Here is a 27,896-nt window from a genome sequence, read left to right on the forward strand (position 1 = left end):
TTCGGTCCGGCGGATACGTCTGTGATCCTAAGACCGCGACCGGGCTATGTGCCCAAGGTTCCTACCACACCCTTCCGAGATCAGGTAGTGAACCTGCAAGCGCTGCCCTGGGAGGAGGCAGACCCAGCCCTTTCGTTGCTGTGTCCAGTGCGCGCACTGCGCATTTACTTGGACCGCACACAGAGCACCAGACGCTCTGAGCAGCTCTTCGTCTGCTTTGGGGGACGGCAGAAAGGGAATGCCACTGGGTTGTCGATGCCATCACACTGGCTTATCACACCCAGGCCGTGCCCCTACCCTTGCGGGTCCGAGCTCACTCAACAAGGGGTGTTGCATCCTCGTGGGCACTGGCCAAGGGCACCTCCCTAGCAGACATATGTAGAGCCGCGGGTTGGGCATCACCCAACACCTTCGCGAGGTTTTACAACCTCCGCGTTGAGTCGGTTGCGTCTCGTGTTTTCTCAGGTCCGAGCCCGTAGAACTCGGTAACACGTAGACCGACCGGCCGGGTGGATCGCTTCCGCCCAGCACCCTTTTCCTGACGTCAAGGTAAAGTAGTGCGCCTTCTTCACAGGGCGCCCCACTCCGAGTCGGGACCCTGGTCGATTCCTCCCCAGCCCTCCGGGTCCGCGGTTCAGCGGAGGAACTCGCCGACCCAAGCCACTGCGGGTACCCTGGTGGCCACCCTGTACTGGTATAGGGGCTCCACAGGTAAAATAAGAAGGCCTCCTGTTCGGACCCCCTGTGTGTAATTCCACGGTTCTGTCCCCTTACTGAGCGGACCCCGTGTCTCCCTTAGGCAGTTACAGCTGCCCGGTCGCCGTGCTGTAGCAACTCCCCTTTCGAGGCTGGATCTACCACCGCACCATACTTTCCACACGAGCCCTAAGACGGCCGTGTGACGTGTCTACCACTTTTCCTCCCCAAGAAAAAGGGCAGGTGTGGTCTCCGCAGGGTCTGGGTAAGACCCCCTTCCCTATATGCGTGTAAGGGCCCCGGCCGTGATTGCTCTATGCGAGAAACATAGAGAGAAAAGAGGCCCAGCCAGGCTGGCCTGTTCCCATGTTGGCAAACATCGCCTTGTTCCCCTCCCAGGGTAACTAGAAGGATTCCGATGTTCTTATGGGGCATTGGGGAAGGGTACGTGTAGCCAGGTACAGACGATGCACGGCACTGGATGAAATCCCTGCCCACCTCTGTATTGGCGGTTCACGTACACGGTTCAGCACATGGCAAGATTGGAATGGGTCCCCTAGTGTCGCTTCTCCGACACAACATGGAGAGAGCAACAGAAGGGGAACGTTTGGTTACGTATGTAAACTCCGTTCCCCGAGGGAGGGAACGACACGTTGTGTCTTTCCTCCGCCGTGTCGCTGAACCGAGCCACTGTTGTGGCCGGACCATTTCCGGCTCCTCAGAAAAATCCTGAATGAACTCCCGTATTTGCCCCGCTTAAATACCCGTATGTCCGGGGGCGGGGTATGCAAATATTGACTGCCAACTCCCATTGGCCCTTTTCAATAGATCAGAGGTGAATATAGGCGCTCAAGAGAGACCCCTAGTGTCGATTCTCCGACACAACGTGTTGTTCCCTCCCTCGGGGAACGGAGGTTACATACGTAACCAAACGATCTGCTTTATAAGTTCCACAGGTGTCTTTCATCGTTTGTTATGCACATTGGTTTCACCCACCATCCACCCCTTCACCACAAGTTTAGGTCCCGTTCAGCCATAGGGGTAAGTTCCTTTCCCCTGCCGTTATCATCTTCTGGCAGGATCTGACGCTTCAAGCAAATATTTGAATGCTGAACCATAGGAATAGGCTTACACCAAAGAAAAATATTCTACCCCATATCATGATAATTATAATAGAGACTTGATGGTAGAAATAGTATTTACAAGTATATGGTATGACTATGGGAGAGAGAAAAATATGCTGCTGTTTTCAAATATCTTTGTTATATGGCATTACCCCATAGAGAGAGATTCCCTACATTCATATCAAATATAAGTTATAGGAGGAAAAGCATCAGTTCCTTGACACAGAGGTGTTTTTTTTATAGTAGGAGATGAGGGGAAAAAACTCTAGCCACTAAGTGTTTTTTTTTTTTTTTTTAAATCTACGGATACCCAGGCTTTACTGGAGAAATACAGCTACCATCCCAGGCACACCTTTAGAGGCATTATTAAATCACAATGAATTATATTTGAAGGAATGTTCTCTAAAGAGGAAAATATGAAAGATGTTCTTTAGGGCTGTTAGACCAAGAGGCTACTGTTGGAGGCTTTTGAGGACAATAAAGTCAGAAGTAATGCAGATGGATCCCTCAGATTTCAATAAGAAAAATAGAGAATAATAGTAATTCCATTCCATTTGTGTCTACAGTATTTATTCTCACATTTTTCAAGAATCACACAAAATATAAGAGAAAACTTTAACAAGTTTCAACAGAAATGTGAAATCTTAAAAGAATTTAGATGAATCTCAGCCTACAGGAGAAATAGAAATGTTAAAGACTTTTTGGTACCTTGGACATTTAAATAATACTGTAATAGCTCCTCTATAGAAAAACATGTTGGGTCTTTTGATTATGCTTTTAATCAGTTTTCTAAGATTGGGTATGCGATTGGGCAACGTTTTTCAATTGAGGATAGAAATATAGTGTAAATTATTAGATGCAGGGAATGTGGTATTTTGTACAAAATGGCACAAAGTACACTTGTGGTGTTCCTGGGCAAAAATGACCGGCCTATAAAAATTGCTTATAAATCTCTCATTATGCTATATTATCACCAAATATTGGATCTGATTTTTTGCCAACTTGTTTTCTTTCAACTAGCATAGGTTTTTATTTCCTTTTGGAAGATATTGATCATAGGCCTCATTGACCAGAGCTAATGCACCTTCATTTTTGAGTGAAAAAAAGCATTATTTGTGGAAAATTTTTGCATTATTAAATAAAATATGAAAACATTCTATACTATTTATCACACTAGTGTGCTTTAATGTTTAACCAGGTAAACATGGGTTGTTGTTGTTGCCGGCCCTGTTTGGCTGAAATATGGGCCTTTTTGTGTTTCTTTTTGGTTAGTTTTGTGTTTTTTCTTTTCTCTTTTTTAATAAAGAAGCCTTCGGAGGCTGTATACTCCTGTATTTGCGCCGATTAAATACCCGTATGTCCGGGGGCGGGACATGCAAATACCGGCTGCCAACTTCTAATTGGCCTTTTTTCATAGATCAGAGGTGTATATCGGCGCTCAAGAGAGACCCCTAGTGTCGCTTCTCTGATACACGTCTCGTTCCCTCCATCGGGGAATGGAGGTTACATACGTAACCTAGATGCTTTGTGTCAATGACTGTCTGCACTTTGGCTCTTCTGTACAAAATCTCTGACAGAAGAATCTGACCATAAGTGAACCCAGTCTACCCTGTGCCATGGGACTAGTCCTCCATCCAGCACTGGTCCGGCAGGAGTCGGCCCCCAAAGACATGCCCCTGGCTGAGAGACTGCAACACTGCCGACAGGGCTCTCACCCTTCTGGTGTGTATGCCCAGTCACTCCACGATGCAGTCCAGGGGTTAGATTTTAGTGAGGCCAGACTGATTCTTCCTCTTCCTCTTCACTTGGTGAGCCTTGCAGTTGGGAAATGCTGGGCGATGAAAGCTGTTGGACTTTTTGGGAGGTGGTTGACTAGGTTTGCCAGCTAAGGAAAATGGAGTTCCTACTTGATGAAGATGAAGCCCTCGTCTGTCCCGCTTACCATTCCAGTATGGGTGAGGCGTCAACATAGAAAATAGGGAAGCTCCAAAGCAGCCCCTAAAGGATTCTCCACCACCATCCTGTCTGCCATTGCTGGACCCCTGCCAGACCTCTTAAGGTGCTTGCCTTGGCCGCTCCCAGACTCCTGGAGGTGTGTGCCTCATTCGCCGCTGTCTGCCAAGAGGCTCCCATACTATCGCTGTCCACCAGGAGGTGCCCATCCTCACCACTGCATGTTAGGGTCCCTGACCCTTCGCCAATTGCTGCAGATTTGAACCCTGTCCAGTCCCCTGCCAGTCAGACCTCTGCCCAGCAGCCACTCTTGACCTCTGCCCAGCGGTCACCGCCAAGCCTAACCTCATCCCTGTCCTGAGGCTTCCTGTACTGAGGCTTCCTGACCTCATCCCTGTCCTGAGTCTGACCACCTTCCTGAAGCCTCCTCCCAGGCTGCCGGACTTCACTACTTTCTTGGAGCCTCCTCCTTTGTTTTTGTTCATTTTCTTAGTTTGATAGTTTCTTACTTGGTTTTTGTTCATTTTCTTAGTTTGATAGTTTCTTACTTGTTTTGTTTCCTTTTAGTTTTTGCCCTGCCATGGGTAATTTCTTAGTTTCAGCCTTGTTTGTCTGAAGTCTGGGCCATTATGTTTTTGTTTTTGCTTAGGTTTCTTTTTAATAAAGAAGCCTTTTTTGAGTTAATGACTGTCTGCACTTGAGCTCCTCCTTTACAAAAACCCTGAGATTTTGTGCAAGATATATGCAGGAAACAGTGGGACAAAGATAAAAGATAAAACATTTAAACTTTTATTTCTGCTAGAGATGGGTGGATTTCAAATATAAATGTATCTTATGCTGTTGTTTTATCATGCAGTTTTTATTTAAAGTTGTTAAACAATTGATAATTTTTTGTTATTGTTAACAAAAAACGATATGTTTTTTGTCAAAGACATCAAAGACCAGATGAAAAAGATGCACAATGATGATAATCCAATGATTTTAATTAAAACATGTTGAAAAAAAATGCTTGAAGATATTAACAATGCATAATTTTCATTAAAAAAAGAAAGAAATATCTAGAAGGAATTTATTGAAATTATCAAGTATTTTGGGGATGTAACCGCTTGAGCTGCGTGAGATGAGCAGCTGTACAATTAAACATTACTAATGGGTTGATTTCCTCATTTAGAGGTATCTTATATATGTGACATTCATTTGCTATATCGACTACATAAGCATATTATTACAACTTACATCTGCACAGAGAATGAAGCAAATTAACAGGTGAACTGGAAGTAAGTTACGCACAAGTCAGAATGTACAACTTATGTTGTGAATACGTGAAATAAGAGTGAGTATTTGATGACAGAATTCTTTGTTGGAAGAGAGCGGTATGAATAAAAAGCAAGAATTGCTATTCTCAATGCTCGATTTGCATCCTTGGATACATTATTATTGTGAGAAATTGAGAGAGACTGAAAGTGATGATATTAGTAAGGACAGAGGGATGCGTAAAGAAGACCAAATGGTCATTACAGCAAGGCATTATGTTCTTCTGTGTAATCAAGAAATCCTCATGTCATGCCAGTTATTGCTGCAGTGTCATTTAACCAACATTTCTGGATGCACGTCAGCCGCATCTTTTGCCACTTATGGTGACATTATCAACACCAGATGCCACTGCTGCTGAATTACTCAAAATTAAACTATGAATATTCCAAAGAAAATGTGGTGGATTTGGATGCATACTAATGTTGTTTGAATTGGAAAACTAGGACTGTAAGAAAACTTAACGGAGAAAGGGAATTTTTCAATTTGTAAATTAAGTGCTGTTTGAAAATAAAAGCACAGACAGTGACCCCCGGGAGCCTCTGCAACAGTAATAGCGCCTGCCCTGGGTTTTCTCGCACACCAGCTGGGCCTGTATGATAACACTGCAACCAATTGGAGACTGAGATAGATATAAAGAGGAAGAACAAAACAAGAAGTTACTGAAGAAAGCTAGAAAAGCTGTGTGGCTTTGGGGATCACTTTCAGAGTTGGACAGTAGTGACAGAAGAGGAAGTTGGTTGTACAATTTAAATGTGTCCAGTGGGACATGTATTAGAGTGGAAGCATGGGGAAAGTTGATGTAGCATGTCTCTAAACTTTACCGTGTCACCCTACGAGATGTGCCGACTCTACTTTTAGAAATGACATGGAATACTGAGCTGCCAAGACCTTTCTCTCTCTTTAACTCTCTCCCTCTCTCAGTGTGTGTGCGCAACATCATGATTTCAACGTTTTAATGAAATGGGTGCTCCATCTAGCTTCTTTTGTAGCTTGGAAAAAAAGAAAAGGAAGAGCAGAATAATTCATTTAGGAATTCACAAACCCTTCTGATATTATGAAAACAGCTGTTGAGTTTTACTCTAAACTTTATGCTTGTGAGCATAATGATGATGTTGAAATGGCACAGAGATATTATCAAGGCTTACCACAGGAACCAGCAGAACTATATGCCGACCTGGAAAAGATATTGACAGTGCGAATTGTTGGGCTTAAGGTATAGTTGGAATTTTATTCAATTTTTTAAGTCCTTCTGGGTAGTGTTGGGGGCGGACCTTCTAATGTGATCAATGCATGTTTAACTGAAGGACAGCTGCCATTGAACTACAGAATGGCTGTCCTTAAATTGTTACCTAAAAATGGAGACTCAAGAAAAATAATCAACTGGAGACCTATCTCTTTGCTCTGTGCTGATTATTACAGCTCTAAAGCTCTTTCTAACAGGTTAAATGTTTTTTATGGAATTTATGATTCACACTGATCAGTCACACTGTGTCCCATGTAGATCTATAATTTGTAATATCTCTTCAGAACTTTTGTAGTCCGTTTGGCCTTAAGTGTGGTCTTATTTCCATGGACCTTTGATCGGGTATAACACCAATATTGTTAGAATACAAATTCATTGACAAATTCAATTCTGAATAGAGGAACTGAAAGTGTATTGAAGGTCAGCTGTGGCTTTCGCTTAAACTGAAAAGAGGTGTAAGGCAAGGTTGTTAATTATCAGACGTTATGTTATATTCTATTGCTGTTGAACCTTTGTTAAATAGTTTTTTGTGCAGAGTTCACAGGGCTTAAATTTATGGAAGAATTATCGTGTTCACTTATAGCAGCTTGGGCTTGTTATTATTAAAGGGCAAGATGACTTGGTGGAAATTTTTGAAAAACATCTAGTGCAAGAGTAAATTGGAAAAAAGTTCAGGATTATTTGTAGGAAAAAAATATGAAGGTTCAATATTACCAAGTGGTGTAATATGGGAGAGTGGATGTCTAAATTATCTAGGAAAAAGTTTTTTTAGAGATGTTAAAAGGCAGGTTAGTAAAATTAAAGTGGCTCTTGCCCTGTGTCATATAGAGGGAGAACACTATTATTTCACAATTATAATGCAAATAATTCTACATTATGCCATAAATTGGCAGTTTTAGAACCTCCAGCAGATATTTTAGGGAAAGTTAAAGCAATTATCATATTTCATTTCATACATATTTCATATGTATTTTTTTTTTATTTATTTTTTTAAGTTTACCATTTTTTATATATATTACTGTTTTTAAAGCTTGGGATCTAATAAATAGTGTAAAGTTGACGTACACGTTCTTTGTGTTTTTTGTAGGAACCTATTGTTTATTGGGCAAGAAGATTTGACATTTCATGGGAGGGCACCCCAAGGATGCCTGAAGATTTCACTAAAGCTGATTAGTTAACAGTTAAGCATCTAACTGAACTAGCAAGAGCAACATTTAGTCATGTGGTTGCTGTGGCTGATAAACAGAATACACTCTATGGACAGTAGGACAAGGTTTCTAATATTTCTGGAAGATTTTATCTGACGATGAAACAAGACAGCTGAAAAACTGGTCTGGTGGCAACAAATTAACTGATCCTGCTGACTGTTTTTCTAATATGGGTATGAAACCAAACCAAACCCGACACAAAAACATTGTCTCAACCAATGTCGTAAATTGAGGGTTGGAGAAATTCTGAAAGAAAATTGTGAAAAATTAAATAAAGTGAGTCGAATTGTTGTTGTTTTTAATTTTTTTGTGGTGAAAAATGCTGTCAATTGAGCTTAACTTGAACTGAACTAAGAATATACCTTTATGAACACACATTTACATTAAACCATTAGTAAGCAAATTCATTAAGTGGCATTACTGACATAGTGACGATAAAAATCTGGGACAAGCAATCTGTGGCTGCATGACGTGTTGTGAATCTCCATCACTTATCCATTTTTATTTGAAAACTTCATTAACAGTTTCCTAACATGATAGTTTTCCAAAGAATGCAGCTATGGAGAGTGTTCTACTTTTTTAGTGGCCTTAAATTACTAAAAAAATGTATCTCTGAAGCCAATCCACAAAGGGATAAATACACAATCACACATATTCACAATGTAAAGTTAATCTACAGTATATAGTTCAGAACTTATTTCAGTCTTTTACATTTAAAAATTTATCCACTTGGGAAAGTCTTTTTGAAATGCACAGTTTTTGCTGTCAAAAACACTCTCTCATTGAGGATGGAAGGTTAAAATGTAGAGAACAAAAATGTGTTTTTAAACTAAATGTATTAGTGTGGATGTGGCCTGAGATCTCCATTAAGTCTCCTAAGCTTTTTAAAGAGCAACTTCTGAGCATTAAAATAAATATATTTCCCTGTATAAAAGCATAAAAGTACAGCTTCTGTCTACTTGAAGGCCAAAATCTCAATATTACAGTAAATAACATATTTCAAATCAGCAGTAAAATCTGTATAATAAATTGTGCTTCTTTAGCAGAGATCACGCAAAAAGTGTTTCAGTCTGGTCCAGCTAATGCACATACGTATTATTGAGTAACTGACTGGCAATGTCTTTATCAAAGGTGATTGGCACTTTTACATGTAAGGCAGGTATTTCTTTTCTACATCCACCATACTGAGTGTTCCAATTTTTCCAGTTCATTTTAATGCAAGTGCTCTGGCTGAATAGTCTCTGGAGTAATGCAGATGACTTTTGGCATGTCTGTATGGTGCTCGAGTTCTAAAATTAACTTGACATTTTTAAGAGGAAAGCACAAAGATGACATTTTATGGCCATTTCAAAAGTTTATGTCTCTCCAGTGTTACAGGTTAAACAAATGAACACAAGCAAGAACCCATTGATTTTATATGCTTTGAAACTTGTAAATGTAGAACATTTTACATTTTACTTGCATGATTAGTTCTAAGTAATACATGACACAATTGATCTAAAGGAGATTGTAATGGGGGATGGTGGTTCTACAAGGGGGATGCTTTATGGTATTTCCTGGACCATCCCCTCGCATCCCCCATAACTCGAGCCCTGGCTCTTTTACACAAGAAGTTTCCAGATTTTCAGATGTGTGTTATTTAGTCCTTTCATATATCCTACAACTTTAGGTGAATACAAAAAAATGACATTGGCAAAACTACATTACATTACTGTATATATATATATATATAAATATATATATATATATATATATATATATATATATATATATATATATATTCTGGAAATACCTTTTTTTTATTAATAAATAAATAATAAACCCACTTTTTAAGGTCCTTTTAACAGTGAAAACGTTCAAAAGCTTTTTTGTGGTCAAAATTCAAAGGAATAGTTCACCTAAAAAAAAAATCTTTATCCTTTACTTTCCCTCATGCCATCCTATATGTGTATGCCTTTCTTTCTTCTGATGAACACAAATAAAGATTTTTAGAAGAATATCTCAGCTCTGTAGATCCATACAATGAGAACCAGGTCAATATTGAAGTCCTTTTGAACTATACACTCACTGAGCACTTTATTAGGTACACCTGTTTATTCATGCGATTATCTAATCAGCCAATAGTGTGGCAGCAGTGCGGTGCATATAATCATCAGATACGGGTCAGGAGCTTCAGTTAATGTTCACATCAACCATCACAATGGGGAAAAAATGTGATCTCAGTGATCTAGAACGTGGCATGATTGTTGATGCCAGATGGGCTGGTTTGAGTATTTCTGTAACTGCTGATCTCCTGGGATATTCACACACAACAGTCTCTAGAATTTTTTCAGAATGGTGCTCAAAACAAAAAACATCCAGTGAGTTGCAGTTCTATGTATGGAAATGTCTTGTTGATGAGAGAGGTCAACAGAGTGTAGGAAATTTGGACGTATAAATGTACGCAATATGGATTAAGGTGCCGTAATTCTCCCACCATTATATGTAGGAAAACAGTATTTGAGCTTGTAATTAATTTACACTGTCCTTATTCTACATCATTATTATGTAAGGAAATTTATAATGGAATTAGTCACATTCGACAACGTTTATAAGAAAGATAAATTACACATTACGTCTATGTTACAGATGTAACCTCCATTCCCTGATGGAGAGAACGAGACGTTGTGTCGAAGAAGCGACACTCGGGGTCTCTCTTGAGCGCCGAATATACCTCTGATCTATGTAAAAAGGCCAATGAGAAGTTGGCGGACAGAATTTGCATGTCCCGCCCCCGGACATACGGGTATAAAGGTGGGGAAATGCGTTTCATTCAGGATTTTTCTGAGGAGCCGGAAATGGTCCGGCCACAACAGTGGCTCAGCTCAGTGACGTGGCCAGGAGGACACAATGTCTCGTTCCCTCCATTGGGGAATGGAGGTTACATCCTTAACCTAGACATTCTCCGTCTGTCGCTCACTTCGCCGTTGTGTCGAAGAAACGACACTAGGGGTCCAATTGAAATCACGCCATGCACTGAGCCGTGTACATGTACTGCTGACACAAGAGCGGGCAGGTACTTGACGTGTCAAAATGACCAGCTGTATCAGACTGCACGTATCCTTCCCCAATGCCCCATAAAGTCATCGGAATTCTTATAGTTACCCTAGACAGTGGAACAAGGCGATGCTTGCCAACCTAGGAATGGGCCGAGCCTAGCCGTGCCTCTTTTCTCTCTATGTTTCTTGCATAGAGCAAAACGGCTGGGGCCCTTACACACATCGTGGGAATGGGGTCTTTGCCAGTTTCCTATTCTTTCAGGGAGAAAAGACCCTGCAGAGACCACACCCACCCAGAGAGGGGGAGGTTAATGTGGCGAAAAACACCACAAGGGTTTTTAGGTCACATGTGGGAAGTGGCGCCGTGGTAGATCCTGCCTCTTCAGAGGGAGGAGTTGCTACAGACACGGCGACCAGGGGCAGCGGGAACTGCCCAAGGGAGACGCGGGTCCATTCCGTAAAGAGACCGTAGTGCGGAAAATACACACAGGTGGAACGTCGATGTAGGAGCCCTAACCTGTGGAGCACTTATTCCAGTATAGGGTAGATTTGAGTACCCACAGTGGATTGGGTTGGCGAATTCCTCCGCCAAATCGCGGACCCACAGGGCTAGGGAGGAGTCATCCAGGGAGCCGAGTGAGTGGGCTCTCCTGGGAGAAAAAGCGCATGGTATTCCCTCAGCCGACGAAAAGGGCGCTAGGTTCACCCAGTCAATCTGTCAGCGTGTTACCGAGTTCTACTGGCTTGGACCTAAGAAAACATGGGACGAGACTGACTCTACCCTGAGATTGTAGAATCTCGCAAAGGTATTAGGTGTTGGCCAACCTGGGAGATGGCAGACATATGCAGCCTCTGGCCAGTGCCCGTGAGGACGCAACACTCCTTGTTGAGTGTGCTCGGACCCGCAAGGGGGGGGGCACGGCCTGGGTGCGATAGGCCAATGAAATGGCGTCCACCACCCAATTGGAGAGCCTCTGTTTGGAGAAAGCCTTCCCTTTCCGCTGTCCACCGAAGCAGACAAAGAGCTGCTCAGAGCGTCTAAAGCTCTGCGTGCGGTCCCAGTAGGTATGCAAAGCACGTACCGGACACAGCAACAAAGGGGATGGGTCTGCCTCCTCCCGGGCAGCACTTGCAGGCTCACTACCTGGTCTCTGAAGGGCGTGGTAGGAACCTTGGGCACGTAGCCCGGCCGCAGTCTTAGGATCACATGTGTGTCTGCCAGACTGAACTCCAGGCAAGTGTCGCTGACAGAGAACGCTTGCAGGTCCCCGACCCTCTTGATGGAGGTGAGCGCGATCAGCAGGGCAGTTTTTAAAGAGAGGGCCCTGAGTCCAACTGATTCCAGTGGCTCGAAGGGGTGTCACTGAAGGCCGATAGGGATTTAACCTAAGTCTTGCCATCTACTGCGTCATGGTGGGCTGCGATAGCAGCTACATACACCTTCAAGTTGGACGGGGACATCCTCCCCTCCAACCTTTCCTGCAGAAATGAGAGCACTGACCTGACTGCACACCTTTGTGGGTCTTCGCCCCGAGAAGTACACCAATTCGCGAACATGCGCCACTTTAGGGCGTAAAGTTGCCTGGTAGAAGGGGTTCTGGCTTGGTTGATCGTGTCTACGACTACAGGTGGTAGATCAGCTAGATCTTCCGCGTCCCGTCCAGGGGCCAGACATGGATGTTCCAGAGGTCTGGGTGCAGATGCCAGAGTAACCCGTCAGTGAGAAAGAAGGTCTTTCCTCAGGGGAATTTGACAGGGAGGGGCTGTTGCGAGGAGTATGAGGTCCGAGAACCAAGCCCGGTGGGCCAATAGGGAGCCGCTAGAGTTACTTGTTCCTCGTCCTCCCTGACCTTGCACAGCACCTGTGCAAGAAGGCTCACTGGGGAAATGTGTACTTGCGCAGCCCCATGGGCCAGCTGTGTGCCAGTGCATCTGCCCCGAGGGGAGCCTCTGTTCGGGCATACCAGAGTGAGCAGAGGTATGTCTTTCAGGAGGCTAACAGGTCTACCAGAGCCTTGCCGAACCGTTCCCAAATCAGCTGGACCAACTGGGGGTGAAGCCTCCACTCTCCACTGGGCAAGCGTTGTCATGATAGCGCGTCCGCTAAAACATTGAGGTTGCCGACTTGAGTCGCTGCTGGCTCCAAGGGAGGAGACAATGGGCGAGTTGTGACATGTGGTGGGAGAGCACGCCGCCTTGGTGATTTATGTATGCTACCGCAGTGGTGCTGTCTGATTTGATCAAGATGTGTTTGCCCTGAACTAGCGGGAGAAAACTCCACAGGGCAAAGAAAACAGTCAGCAACTCCAGGCAGTTGATGTGCCAGCGCAGCGGGGCCCCTTTCCAACAGCCCGCATCTGCATGCCCATTGCATACGGCACCCCAACCCAATCTGACCAGGACGCGTCAGGACACCTGCTGCAAGGGGACTCCTGCCCGCAGAAAGCAGAGGTCTGTCTGTGCCTGGCCTGAAGGTGGCGAGGTATTTCAGCACTGACTGCGCACGCTCGTTGGTGAGGCACACTGACATTGAGACTGAGTCTAACTCCATGCCGAGAAAAGAGATGCTCTGAACCGGGGCGAGCTTAACCTGAAGCCCTAAATGGCTGAAGTGCCTGAGCACCTGGTCTCTGTGGGCGCATAGTAACTCTCGGGAGTGGGCCAGGATGACTGATACGCCTGGCCGTCGAACACGAACCATAGAAAGGGTTAATGTCGAGGCAGTATTGAGATGTAGAAATACGCGTCCTTCAGGTCTACTGCTGCGAACCAATCTAGATGCCGGACCCGCTGACTAAAGTCGACATAGACCGGCCAATGGCGCGGGCCGTCTGCTTGGTTGCGCGGAGAGACAGATCCTTGGCTCGACGAAGCTCAGAGAAAGCTCATGCCCTTCAACAGATCAGCCTGGTATCCCTGTAACATTGTCACAGTGTGCAGGGCAGCACCAGCCTGACCTGCTGCCTGATAAGCCTTCCCCACAAGCATGAAGTTGGTCCTGCACGGCTTTGTGGGGAGAGAGGGTCTCTTTAGTGATGATGCCGAGCCAGGTGAGAGATAACCCGCAAGTGTCTCTTCTACCGGCGACATCACTGATTTCCTCCGTGCCTCGGCACCCAACGATAGTCGAATATGTTGACGTCGCGGGCACGAAGACATGGGAAGTATAAGGTTTATTCCATGAACGAGAGAGCTCGTCATGGAGGTCATCAAAGAAAGGAAGGGACTGATATAGCGCCTTCCCTTCCCTTCCCTTTTTTTTTTTTTTTTTTAGCCACCAGACAGAAATATGTCTTCTAGTTTGGAGCATTTGGGGGTCTCTTGTTCGTGTGACCAGTCTAACTGTAGTCTGGCCACAGCCCGATTAATCACCTTGAGTAATTCCTCAGCCGCTTTATTATTGTGCGTGGAATGTACAGAGGTTCAGTGTCCCCCTTGTGAACCGAAGAGGTGCCGAAGCGTGCTTCAGCTTACGAGAAGGATTAGCTGGATTTGGGGAGAGAGAGCGAGCGATAAGGACGGACCCGTCTCTCACTCCTCAGCCAGATATATGCGAGAGCCCCACAATGAAAGAGTGAGCACTGGCTCTTGGAAGTAAGCGAGACGAGTGTGAAGCATTTTGACTGTAAACAGATCGCAATGCTTGCACCTGCCCTGCCCCAATGCAAGAGCAGCATGCTCTTCCCCCAAACACAAAACAATACTAGTTTTGTTTGCTTTGTTTATCAGTCATTCTTTTTCTTTTTTTTTTTTTAAAAAGAGAAAGAGAAAGGTTTCTGCGCACTGCCTAACAATTGTAACTCCTAAAAGAGGAAAGTAGAAAGTTCTGACAGTCAAGAAGCACAACACACATAGAATGATCTGAAGACAAAAGATCTGACGATGCACCTGTGACACATCTATTTATAGCTCTGCTACAGGTGCATCCAATTGATGTCACCAGCAGAGGCTATAAATACTAGTCAATTTCATTGACATGTTGCACACATATTCACAGCTGGTCACACCTAAAACTGTTCCCAAAGCACTGAAACAGAGCAGCATCAAAGTGTAGCTTTTTGACAGGGAACAAAAACAACTCAAGCAATGAAGACTAAACATTATAATACGTTTGGATGTGATTTTCATAAACATATGTTGACAGCAGATGGCTGCAGTGGTATTGGACAGCAAACAAACAAACAAAGAATTTATCATGACAGACATCAGAATGCCAGTGGCTCTACAATTCCTCAGAGGGTCAAAATAATTGTGTCATTTTGTCAACTGAAATAAGGAAATGAATCTTGCACCCTAAGTTGCACCTGAATTTAAGTCGTGCCTGCTTATAATCACATTGTTGAGAGAAGGAAAAAAAAACAGATAAATCACACCCCTGTATAAGTCATTTTATTTTTACATTCAGAAATGAATGAGAAACAAAGCTTGAATTATAAACACATTATAAACACTATAAATACATGAACAATATAAACATTATAAAATGTGCAAACATAGGGTCTAAAATAAACTCTCACTCCACAGAAAATCCTTCACATTTATCAGGGATTAAGACCAGGAAAAAGGAGGCAACCTACCTATTGGTTTTAGTTACTACCGATATTCATTATAAACACTGTAAACATTTCAAGACCTTAACTGAATTTGTGAAAGCATCATTAGATCCACTCACTTATCAGCAAATCCCTTGAATTCCTCCTCCTCTGTATTGCGATTAAAGAGCTCCGCAAGCTTCGGACATGAACTACCGTTTCCTCCTCTACCGAGTCACATTTGCTGTTACAATCCACAATTATATCAGCCTTCCGGAATCCTGACAGGATGGTGTCAGCCATCTCCTCCCTTCATGCCTTGTCAATCTACTCAACAAGATCCTAGAATGATGCATGGTGCATCCTCTCAGTTGCCGTGAAATTGTGGTCCCCATCCATCCAGGTTTCCCACAACTGATGCAGATATAACAAATGATAGTGTGACAAACAGACCCAAGAGCAGAGGAACAATTCAAAGGATTAATTAAAAGTAATAATGAGCAGTCACTGGGTAGAGGAATGTAGAAAATCCCAACACCGGCTGCAGTAGTGGGAAGCGATCTCCATTGGTATGTGTGTCGTAGTAGCGCAAGGGGCAAGAATGTGTTTGAAGGATGAGTGATGAGTGTGTGCGTTGTGGAAGTCAGGAACAGATTCGTAGAATGCGCCATTGAAGCTTAGTGAGATGCAGAACAACGGCCACCAGAGAAGAGCGAACTTAACTCCTGACATGCAAGCAGAGATGAAGTATCCTCTGTGGAAGACCAGCTGACAGGCAGCAATACTGGAAGGCAACCACACACCCGACATGCGGGTAACCAACAGATACACAAGACAGGACCAACTAGACAGAGTGAGGTTAGAAACATCAAACAGTTATCTATAATGTAAAAACATTACAAACTACATTCAACATTGAACAATCCAGCGAAGGACATGACACCTGAGGGGATTCAAATAGGCATGAACAAACAAGAAACAGATTCCACTCACCAGCTGAAAGTTGGCATGATCAGCATTTCCATGGAAACAATCAGGGTTCCCATGGAAAAGCTGATTCAACGTGCCAGCGGCACCTGAAACACACAAGGAAGAAAATGTCAACAAAACAAACAGAGCACAATGTTGCCACTGTCCTCATCAGACAAAAACCCAGCCTGACAAGGTGACAAGACCGTGACATCACCGGAGAGTGCATAGCGGTAAATCGTGCATGGCGGTAACCAACAACCAGACCTGTGCGCTCACATAAATAATGTACATGAGACAGACAGGGAATGATAATGCCACGGTCCCACCAGACAAAACCTGACAAGGTGACAGGACCATGACATCACACAAAGAACTTACATGAAACACGAGACAGACAGGGGACGATAATGCCACAGTCCCCAGAAAGAAACCCAACTTGAGAAGGTGACAGGACCATGACAGCAGAACAGATTTTAAAACTCTGGTTGACAGCAATGTATAGTGGCTGGAGCAGTTTTGTTATCTCTCCTGGGATAACGGCGGGGATGGAGTTGGTGGTTTTAACTTTGTTCTTAATTTGATCTGTAATGTGTGCTTGTATGCTACCATCACAAATATGGCTTTTTTTATTTGAAAAAGCTGTCGGTATGCTTAACATAGCACTTGTTGAGCCAAAAGTAAATTTTCTCCTCTTCCATCCACCTCTTCTCATTTCTTGATACAAAAATGGATGAAGTATATGTATCCTTCCGCACTGACTCTTAAAACTCACCAGAAGTGGCAGTTTTGTGGCGTCTCAGCAGCAAGCCAGTACCACTTTGAAGTGAGACTTCTTGTGGTCAGTATTGATAATGCTGATACTCTTCTGATCCCTCTTGGTGACAATGCGACACATGGGGATATGGAAGGTCAGTGGTACCTCATCCATATTAATTAAATGATCGGGTAACACGACATGTGCTGCACAGTTGTGTTGTAATAAGGCATAAACATTTTCTTCAATTGTTGGTAGTTGCAATGCTGACACATGTTCGAATTAATAGTTGCTTCCGTTGCATGCAGCTGTAACACCAGGATGGCCAGCCGGTGAAACCATTGAAGTTCAACTCCTTGGCTAGTGACTGTGTAACTTGCGTTCTGCTGCTGCTGTTTTCCTTTACATATCTTACAACTGAATTTAAATTCAGCAGTGTAACTCCTAATTTAAGCTTACTACATTTCAGATCTAATACAGGGCATCCATTCAATCAAACACTTTTTGTCAGCCACTAGTGGACTCTAGATATTGTTCTAGACTTGTTCAGTCTGACAGCATCTGCTGAGCTCTGGACTAATTAATAAACCTTTTTCAAACTCCAGGTTTTGGAAAGCAGAAGAAAACGATTACAGGGTAAAGTTCCACAGCAGTGAATAGGAAACCAAAACCATTTTCTCCAAGAGCAACAGAAAAAACTATTACATTTGAATGACTTTCCGGAAGAAGAAAAAAATAGAGAGCGGTGGATTAAGTCAGTCAGATGGGAAAAGATGCCAAATTTACTCTCACTCTCTCAGCAGAACGATCTGCAAGATTTGGAATCGCAGACAGGTCCAGATATTTAACATTCTGGATATCTCGCTGACGTTGGCGACGTGTCGGCACTTCCCTCAAATCGCTTCTTTGATATTTCATAAATTGCGTTCGTCGTTCACGGGAGCAAGCTCCGATTTGCCTATGATTTCAGCCTTTTGTCGGTGATCCCCACAAACTGTCGGCGAGCGAAAATCGGGCTTAAAATCGTGTAGTGTAAACTCGGCATTGGTTAATGATTACCATCTTTATGATTGACGTTTTCACCTGTTTGTCTGTAAGCAAATGTGTTTTGGTGTGCAGTGTGTTATACTGGCCAACATTAAATATATGTCAATTATATACAGTAGATAAGTCACTTTGGACTGTAAAGGGGGTTGCACACCGAACGAGAAGCGAAGCGCAGCGCCGCGTCAGGCAGCGACATGTCTTTAAAATTCAAACACATTATTCTCTATGAGTGTACACACACCGGCGGCACCATTCGGCGTCTGTCCGCGGCGCCCAGCTACGGCTCAGGACCTTGTTCAAAACCCTGCCGCGCCACAGAGCGCCATTTACATAGTTGTATATTAAATTAACAGTTATTTGTGTCAAATCGTCGTTAATGTACATACTGATTTCACCCTGTGCTGCAATATACATTTAGTTTAACATTCCTAATTTAACAGCTTGAATAAAGTCATATTGGAAATACAACGGATAACGTTACAACAAAATAACAGACTTAACAACGTGATAGACACTTTTACTTGATTAACGTTCAAACATCAGCTATTATTCAATTAACATAAAAAATAAATAATACATCAAGTTAAAACTCACCCATCGTGCAGCTCTTCTAGACTTCTACCAGGAGTTGATTCAAAATTGAGCTCACGCGAATAGAATGTGCGCGTCCGGTGTGCGATACCTGTGAGTTGTTCTAGACGTGGCGCGGCACTGTGCTTCTCGTTCGGTGTGCGACCCCCTTAAGTCATAGGACCTTTTAGAAGATGACATGACTGATATTCCTGAAAACACTTCTCTGTTCTTGTTTAAACCCAAGGGTAAATGAAAGAGCAAGACCAGCTCATATCACAGTGAGACCTGTCTCAAAAAACACTACATTGCCCATGATGTCATGCTTTTTATTTTTACTTAACTCTATAAAAGTCATTAAGCTCTTAATCCAGGCATGCCAAAAGCCAGTCCAGTTTCTCCACAGATAATGCCGGATCCAACTCTCTCTGAATCAATTAAACATGGACTGGAAACATAGCCTGTATATTCCTGCAGGGCAGAAATTCACTACATAATTGCATCAAAAGTAGGAAATTTCTTAAACCATAAGGAGCAGTCAGCAAACAAACAATTGAAAAAAGTTATTTCCATCATCTTGTGTCGTTCTTCATTTCGTAAGATGCATTGCATGAAAGCATCTGTGAAATATAAATGTAAATTGCATCATGTTTGAGTGACATCATAAACCCCCATCTCTGCTAAATCTGGGTTGAACATTTTCGCCCGAATTCAGAAGTCTGACTTCAAGTGATGTTTTATTGCTCTTTTCCAAGTAAAAAGTTGGACATTCTGAATGGTAATGTATGAGCAGAAGTGTATGTGCATGCACACTTGTCATAAACAGGTTGCAAGTGCACAACCAAGTTCAGCAGGTCTGTGTCAATATACATTTACCCATTGATTCTGTCAAGTGCTCTCAAGCATTTCTTGATGAATTATCCAGTGATTGCCTTTCGAGACAAACCAACTGTAGGCTAAGAACTAGCACGTAGTAAAAAAATTAATTGATGTTTGTGCCACAAGGACGATCACAGGAGCTTTTGTATTCCATAAACTATTAGTAATGAGTTATATGAATAATGAAACTGCAGGGACTGCCAGTGTAGATTCCATTAATAAATATGTCTTTGTCCAGTAAGAACTTTCAGTAGGTGCTGGAGGAAGTGCGGATCAATTTTCCATTTTATTTTTTCACATATCTACATGACAAAGTCCAGAATGATAGATTTTCCTCTGGGATTACACTATCAAGAGGTTCAATGTTTCTCCTGGCAAGCTGAAAATAAAACATGTGTTTAAATTCAACATGAAATCAATTGACCTTCTTAATATGACAATGCATACAAAAATGAAGAGTTCTAGCAAATTGCTGCAAGCTTGCCTTACATTTTCCAGATGAATGACAGACTGAATAGTTTGTATTATTTAACATTAGTTAACTAAATTAGTTAAAGCTGCTCAATGAAAGATTTTTTTGGTTACAATTAACAAAAGTTGATTATTGAGTGAGTACATAAAAATCCATGTTCAAAACCATGTCCATGTCATTTCCTGATTCACTATGCTAAGCCTACAATAATGATTTTTATTTTGAGGGAATTTGAGCCGTCGTGTCGGATTTTGTGCGAAATCACAAGCATACGTCATTGGTCCTTGCTTGTTTACATCATATCTGTAAACTCAGAAAGAAAATTCAGATGTGTTGCGAGAAGCGAGTTTGACAGCTGTTCAGTCAGTCCAGTCACTGTTTCAGGAGTCAGAAAAGCAATGGAGTGAAATCACTCTTCTAATGGATTTAACAGGTTTTTACTGAAGTTGTTTATCTGCTTTAGTGCTTGGAAATGTTTTCTGGTAAGGTTGTTGAAGCATATTGTTTGTCATGCTTTAATGAATCTAACATTACGCATGTCTACTGATCACAACGTATTTATAAGTTTAGTTTTATTTAAAAAGTTTTACATGTTTGCTAATATTCATGACTCCTGATTGTTTTATAACATTGCTGCAGTTTTGAAATTACCAAATTGTGTGTCTCTAATTGTCTGTGCAGCTGTTTTTTTAGGATATTTGTATACATTTTTTACATCTGTCACTGAAATATACAAATTGTTGACACTTTACAGTAGGGGTGTAATGGTATGACATTTTCACGGTATGATAACTATCACAAAAATTATCAGATGCATTGATAATATTAAAAGCAGTTCAATATTTGGTTATGAAATAGGCCATTTCTTATAAACACACAGATAAATATTTTGGTTATAACCAATTCTTGAACTTTATTTTGGATTTCTTCATCTTGAATCCTTTAACTTTTAATCTTGAACATCAGGACACTCTCTTAATTTGACTAGATAAAAAAAGGAAAAGAAAATGTTCAAAGTAAACATTGATTAAAAAAAGCAATTGGCAACATGTACAGTAGTCAGATGATTATATATGTTTTATTGTTATTTTATGATTTAATTGTAATCATTTGTAATGATTATTGCAGGTTAACACTTAAAATGTGCATTTGCATACATTCAGTAAATTGTTGCATTTGTGATTAAGTTCAATTCTACAATACCTTCTGAAAATATATTATTCGTGTGCAGTTTATTTATTGCCATTTTGTCCAATACTGACAGTATCTGCCAGAGTTTCACTGTCAATTCCTTGCATGCATATTGTCAATGTCAATTTCAGGCCTACTGTTGCGCTGCACTTAGCCAAAAGAAGGAACAGTTGGTGCATCGTAAAGTTAAACGCGGTCTTAAATCAGTTTGCTGAATTTGTGAATGTGACAGAAAGCAAACATAACTTTAGCCTAACAAGTCATTTCAAATCATGTAAAACTACATTGAATCTTGTGTTTTTATGAAACGGTCTATAATTTATTATGGTGCTCACAGAGATGGTGCTTAAGGTTTGAAGTATTTCACACCTGAGCCGATACTTTTATGCAGCAAACTTTACAGACTGGGTATGCCTCGTGGGTCTTTTACATAGCCAAGTAATCCCAGACAGCGGACTTCAACTTCTGTGGCAGCGGAATTAAAGGTTCAGGCTCGGACATGTCTGTATGTTGCGCTCGTGCTGCACTCATGCTCCACTCCACACATGCTGGACTTCTGATGTGGTCATGATGACAGCGCTCACGACACCTGCATGTCACCTTTAAAATTGAGTGACAGTCAAATGCAACATGAGGACAGCACAATTTAAATATTTATTTTATCTAGCCAAGTTTATATGATGATGTGTAAATGTCGCAGATTCTGTCTTAATTAAACTGGATTTTAGAAAAGTTCTGAAAAAATCTATTTTTATCTTCATGCAATTCCGCCAATGAGAAGATTTCAATGGTACGATGCAGCAAATCATCCGTTTTAAAACCAAGGTATATTGTGAAACCTTGACATCCCTAATGACAGACACTTGCCATTTTATGCAATAACTTGTTTAAACAGATCTAAATGCCACTATAGGTACAGAGTGGTGAATGTATGCTCATCTCAAGTTGTTTTTAATGCACCGATTTCATAGCACAGTAATATTTATTAATGTGTTTAGCATGTAACCCTTGGATATAATGGCTGGTCGATTATCCTTTGGCAGCAGTAACCTCAGCCAAGCATTTCCGGCAGTTGCAGATTAGACCTGCAAAATGCTCAGAAGGAATTTTGGACAATTCTTCCTTACTGAACTGCTTCAGCTCAGCCATATTATTAGTATATCTAGTGTGAACGGCTCTCTTGAGGTCATTCCACATCATCTCTATTGTGTTACGGTCTGGGCTCTTACTGGGCCACTCCAAAAGCTTGATTTTGTGAAGCCATTCTGTGGTGGATTTACTTTGATGTTTAGGGTCATTGTCCTGCTGCATCACTTAACTTCTACTGAGCTTCAGTTGGTGCACAGCCACCCTGACATTATCCTGTAGAATATCTTGATAAACTTGGGAATTAATTTTTCCCTCGATGATGCCAAACGATCCAGGCCCCGATGCAGCAAATCAACCCCATATAATGATGCTCCCTCTACCATACTTCACCGCTGGGATGATGTTTTCATGTTGGAATGCAGTGCCATTTTTACGCCATACTTTGTGCTGGATGTTCTTCCCAAACAATTCAACCTTAGTTTCATCAGTCCAATAATAATTTTCCCAGAAGCAAGTTGGTCTTTGGCAAACTCCAGGCACACGGCATGTTTTTGTTGCAGAGCAGCAGCTTCCTTCATGGTGTCATGCCATAGACACCATGGCTGTTTAATATCTATATAGTAGACTCATGAACGGAGATGTTAACCAGTTCCAATGATTCCTTCAAATCTTTAGCTGTCACTCTCGATTTAAATTTTACCTCATTGAGCATTCTGTGGTGTGCACTTTGAGTCATCTTGGCTGGACGGATACTTCTAGGGAGAGTACCCACAGTGCTAAATCATCTCCATTTAGAGACAATACACTACAGAGCCAGTGCTTATTTACATTAACTACATGTTTAAATTGCCATTTCTTAAGAGATCTTTAAGACCAGTACATCATTTGAAAGCTCTAAATCTCAATCTACAATTTTAGAAATTATGATAGACACTGGAATTATAAGTAACACTAACAATGGATGTTTGATTTTAATGCCTAATTTTATTAAATATTTATTGTTCTACAAGCTCTTTTTTTAAACTTTTGGAAAATTAGTTTGCATTTAATTATTGCATGTATTAATATTAATACAAAATAAATGAGGTACCATGTTAACACATTTGTTTATGGTGTGGTTTATTTTACAATATTTTTAAATGATAAAACAACCTAAAAATATACACCCACTTATGAGATTAAATGAACCCAGCATTCCTGTAAAAATTAACCAGCAATAAATAACCAATAACATTCTGTTCTAGATTAGCCCTACGTGTGTTCTCTGCCATATTTAAAAAGCAGTTGGGCTAAAAACAACCCAATCTGGACAACTCCACCATCATCTTTTATTTATTTATTTTTTTTTCTCCCTTACAGTTCTGGGGAAAAGGCAGAAAAGAAAAATGAATATCAGAAAGAATTTCAAAAGGGTTTATGCTGACTTGCATCACACACAGTAGATGTGAATATGACTGCTGCTGTCACTTGGGAAATGAAAGCAATTTATTGGCTGAAACAGAGAACTCTGTATTTGCCAGTGCACTGAGGCTCCCAGTTGTTTGTTGCAGGGATCTAATGTAAGAACACAATCTGAATGACCTGTCATGACTAGAAACCCACCACAGGGTGCTGATCCTAAGTCTGTCACCTGGCATTTAGCCTGAAGAGAACATACAGACAGCTCTGTACAGGCTAAATTAATGTTTGGGTGGCTGCTAGTCTCCACTATTTTAAGTCAGAAGTTCATGTCTGAAATCATACTCTATTATCTACATTGTGCACTGTATGGGGGATCAGCTATTTGGTAGTGTTGTCCTAATTTTTAGAGTACACATCTTTGTGGTATTACTATTCCATTTGTTAATGGTTTATACTGTAAAAGGGTTCATTAATGACTAATAAGTAATTTACAAATGCATTATGAATCATTAATATGCAGTCATTACAACATGAATAAAAAGGGCAACTTTCATGCAATACTTGCAAAATAGTGAGCATTTTAACGTATATATTATAAATGCTTAACAAATACAATTATTCATATTTTTATTGATCAAACTAACAAAATGCCCTATTTCAAAATGCAGCAATGCAGCAAAAACAGATTAAAGGAGGTATTATGCCATTTTGTGTTTACATTCGTCATGTCTTGTAATGACATACACTGTAATGTCTTGACTTACTTGTGTTGTCACTTTCCTTGTCACGTACATTTCAAAAGAATGGTGCTACTTCAAGTGCTGTCCCAACTTACCTAGTTCTAGTTACGTAAAATCCTCATTTGCAGCTTATATCATATTACAATGCCTGATGACCATTAATCCATACTGAAAATTATGTACTTAGATTTCTGATGATGTTAACTCCTTAATACAATTGTCAACGGTGTGCATTTTACATTAAAGTAAATTTTTTATAGGTTATGAATGTTAAAAAAAGAGTTATTAGGCATTTATAACATGGGGTAAAATGGCTCACTATTTGTCAGGTATTGTTTGAAAGATGCCCTTTTCATGCATGCTCTTATAATTAGGTTGGGAACCGAAAAATGGTTCTTATTCAGACCGGTTCCGGTTCTGTCCAAAAACTCCAGCTTAAAAAAGCTCTTGGTTACTGTTGTAACCTCTGTTCCTCTTATGGAGGGAACGAGCCGTTGTGTCGATGTAGTAACACTAGGGGTCGCACTTGGGAGCCCAAAACACCACTGATCTTTTAGAAAAAGCCAATGGGAATTTGTGAGTGGAATTTGCATGCCACTCCCCTGGACATACGGGTATAAAAGGAGCTGGGTCACAACCACTCATTCAGGTTTTGTGCTGAGGAGTCGAGACAGGGTCCCGGCCATTTCAGCGGGTAGTACAGCGTTATGGAAAGAGGGACACAACATCTGACGTATCTATGGTAACAGGCATAATCAGAGCTCTGCCCAAGGGAGATGTGGATTTACTCACAGGGAATCCGTACCATGGAAAATACATCACAAGGGGTTACCACAGGTAACAAGCGCATGTGGAGCACCTACCCCAGTACAGGGCATACTAGCAGAGGTACTGGGCCCGCCCATGAATTCTTCCGCCAAATTCGCCTGCCACAGGGCTGGGGAGGAGACATCCAGTTTTCTCGTGAACTTGCATGGGGGGAAAAAGCGCATGTCTTCCCCTCCGGGAGGAGAAAGGCAATGTACGCAAGCAGTACACCCGGCCAGCTGCCCCATATACTTACCTGTTCGTACCTGTAGGCACACGGGACAAAACCAGCTCAAACGGATATTATAAAATCTCACGAAGGTATTGGTTGTTGGCCAGCCTGCTGCTCTACAGATGTCTGCTTGAGTGGCACCATTGGATAGTGCTCAGGAGGACACCACACTCCTCATGGAGTGTGCTCGTAATCCCAAGGGGATTAAATCCCTTGGGACTGGCATGCCAAAGCGATGGCATCCATGATCCTGTGGGCAAACCTCTGTTTGGAGACAGTGTTCCCTTTCCGCTGTCCACCAAAACAGACAAAGAGCTGCTCAGAGCATCTAAAGCTCTGTGTCAGGTCCAAGTAGATGCGAAAAGCACGCAGCTGACACAGCAACGACAAGACTGGTCTGCCTCCTCCTGGGGCAGCACTTGCAGGCTCACAACGTGATCCCTAAAAGGGGTCGTGGGAACCATGGGCAAATAGCCCGGACGGGGTTTCAAGACCACATGAGAGTACTCCGGACCGAACTCCAGGCAGGTGTCGCTGACAGAGAAAGCTGCAGGTCCCCAAACCTCTTGATGGATGTGAGCGCATTCAGGAGAGCAGTCTTCAGCGAGACAGCCTTTAGCTCAACTGACTCTAGGGGCGCAAATGGGACTCTCCACAGACCCAGCCGGACCACAGAGATATCCCACGAGGGAATGAGGTGCGGCGTAGGATTCAGCTTCCTTGTGCTGCTAAGAAACCTGATGATCAGGTCATGCTTCTCGAGGGATTTACCCTCCACCGTGTCATGGTGCACTGCTATAGCGGCCACATACACCCTCCAACATCTCCTGCAGGAAGGAAAGTACCGACCCGACTGCACATCTCTGGGGGTCTTCACCTTGGGAAGTACACCACTTTGTGAACAAATGCCACTTCAAAACATACAGGAACCTGGTAGAGGGAGTCCTGGCCTGAGTGATTGTGTCTACCACTGCAGGTGGTAGGCCACTTAGGACCAACACATGCTTGCCCTGGATCAATGGCTGAAAGCCTCAGCAGGCAGTTCGAGGCAGTTGATATGCCAATGCTGTCGCGGCCCTGTCCAGGTGTCAGCGGCTGTGTGCCCGTTGCACACAGCACCCCAACCTAAATTGGAGGCGTCTGTTGTAACAACAGCATGCCTGTACATTTGCTGTAAGGGGACCCCTGCCCACAGAAATACAAGGTCTGTCCAAGGGCTGATCGACGTGATTTCCACGCAATGCATGTCGTGGCGCCATGCCCATCTCGGCATTAGAATCTGAAGCCAGTGCTGGAGCGGTCTCATATGCATCATCCCGAAAGGCGTGACCACCGCCAGGGATGCCATATGCCCCAGGAGCCTCTGAAACTGTATAAGTGGGACCGCAGTTCTCTGCCTGAACGACTTCAGGCAGCTCAGCACAGACTAATCGCTCGTCCGAGAGGCTGGCTATCATTGAGACCAAGTCTATCTTCATGTTGAGAAAAGAGATGCTCTGAACCGGGAAGAGCTTGCTCTTTTCCAAGTTCACCCAAAGCCCCAACCACCAGGTTCCTGCACACAACAGGTCTCGAGAGTAAGCTAGAATCAGTCAGTCATCAAGAAAATTGAGGATGCGTATGCCCACTTCCCTTTGCGGGGCCAGGGCTGCCTCTGCAACTTTCGTAAAGAAGCGAAGCGATAGGGACAGACCAAAGGGGAGGACCTTGTACTGATATGCCTGGCCTTCGAAAGTGAACCACTGAAAGGGTCTGTGCTGAGGTAAAACTGATACATGAAAGTACGCGTCCTTCAGGTCTACCGCTGCGAACCAACCTTGATGCCGAACACATGACAGAATGCGCTTCTGAGTCAGCATCTTGAATGGGAGTCTGTGCAGGGCCCAATTCAACACTCGCAGGTCCAAGATTGGTGGCCTGTCCAGCGGCATTGTAGGCCTTGTAGACGACATGAACCTACAGGCCCTGGACGGGAGTCTTGGAAGGCTACACCAGGTGGCGGCGCTATGCGCGTACAGGTGCACCGCAACTGTCTTGTCCAGCTGGGGAACCGACGAGTAACCCCTAGCAGCCCCACCATCGAGGGTAGTGAGAGCAGAGGCGCTCAAAGATTTGGTACAGGCAGTAAAAGGTGCCTGCCATGAGTTTGTGAGCTCCTCATGCTCCTCCGGGAACAAAGGGACCAGGGTGGGGCACGGCCACGAGGGTTCAGGGTGGGGAGGAGAGTTCCACTCCAGTCCGATGCTTGCAGTCGCCCGGGCAAGCATGGCCGTCAGCTCCACGTTGGCTTGCGACTGGGGGACCGCACCCGAAGGTGGGAGCCCAGTCGAGTCGCGTCAGACTGAACCAGCCTGCTCTCCGATGCTGCTATCGAGAGATAGCAGATCCATGAAGCTCTCAAGATTGTGTATCTATCTGCTTTTTAACATTTCTGATTGGACAATTATTTCCTTTTAAAGCACTTGTCAGTAAGCTAATCAAAATTTAAGCTAAGCTACAAACTACTCAACAGAAAAATGTGTTATGCTAAGCTTAAAGCTACAATTCAAAGAAAGTAGCAAGTTACACAACACGCTACACACCAAAAGTAGCTTGCTATATTTAAGCTACTTATATTTTTTCAACCACAGGTGC

Source organism: Xyrauchen texanus, chromosome 26, assembly GCF_025860055.1.
Source record: "Xyrauchen texanus isolate HMW12.3.18 chromosome 26, RBS_HiC_50CHRs, whole genome shotgun sequence".
Classification (NCBI taxonomy): domain Eukaryota; kingdom Metazoa; phylum Chordata; class Actinopteri; order Cypriniformes; family Catostomidae; genus Xyrauchen; species Xyrauchen texanus.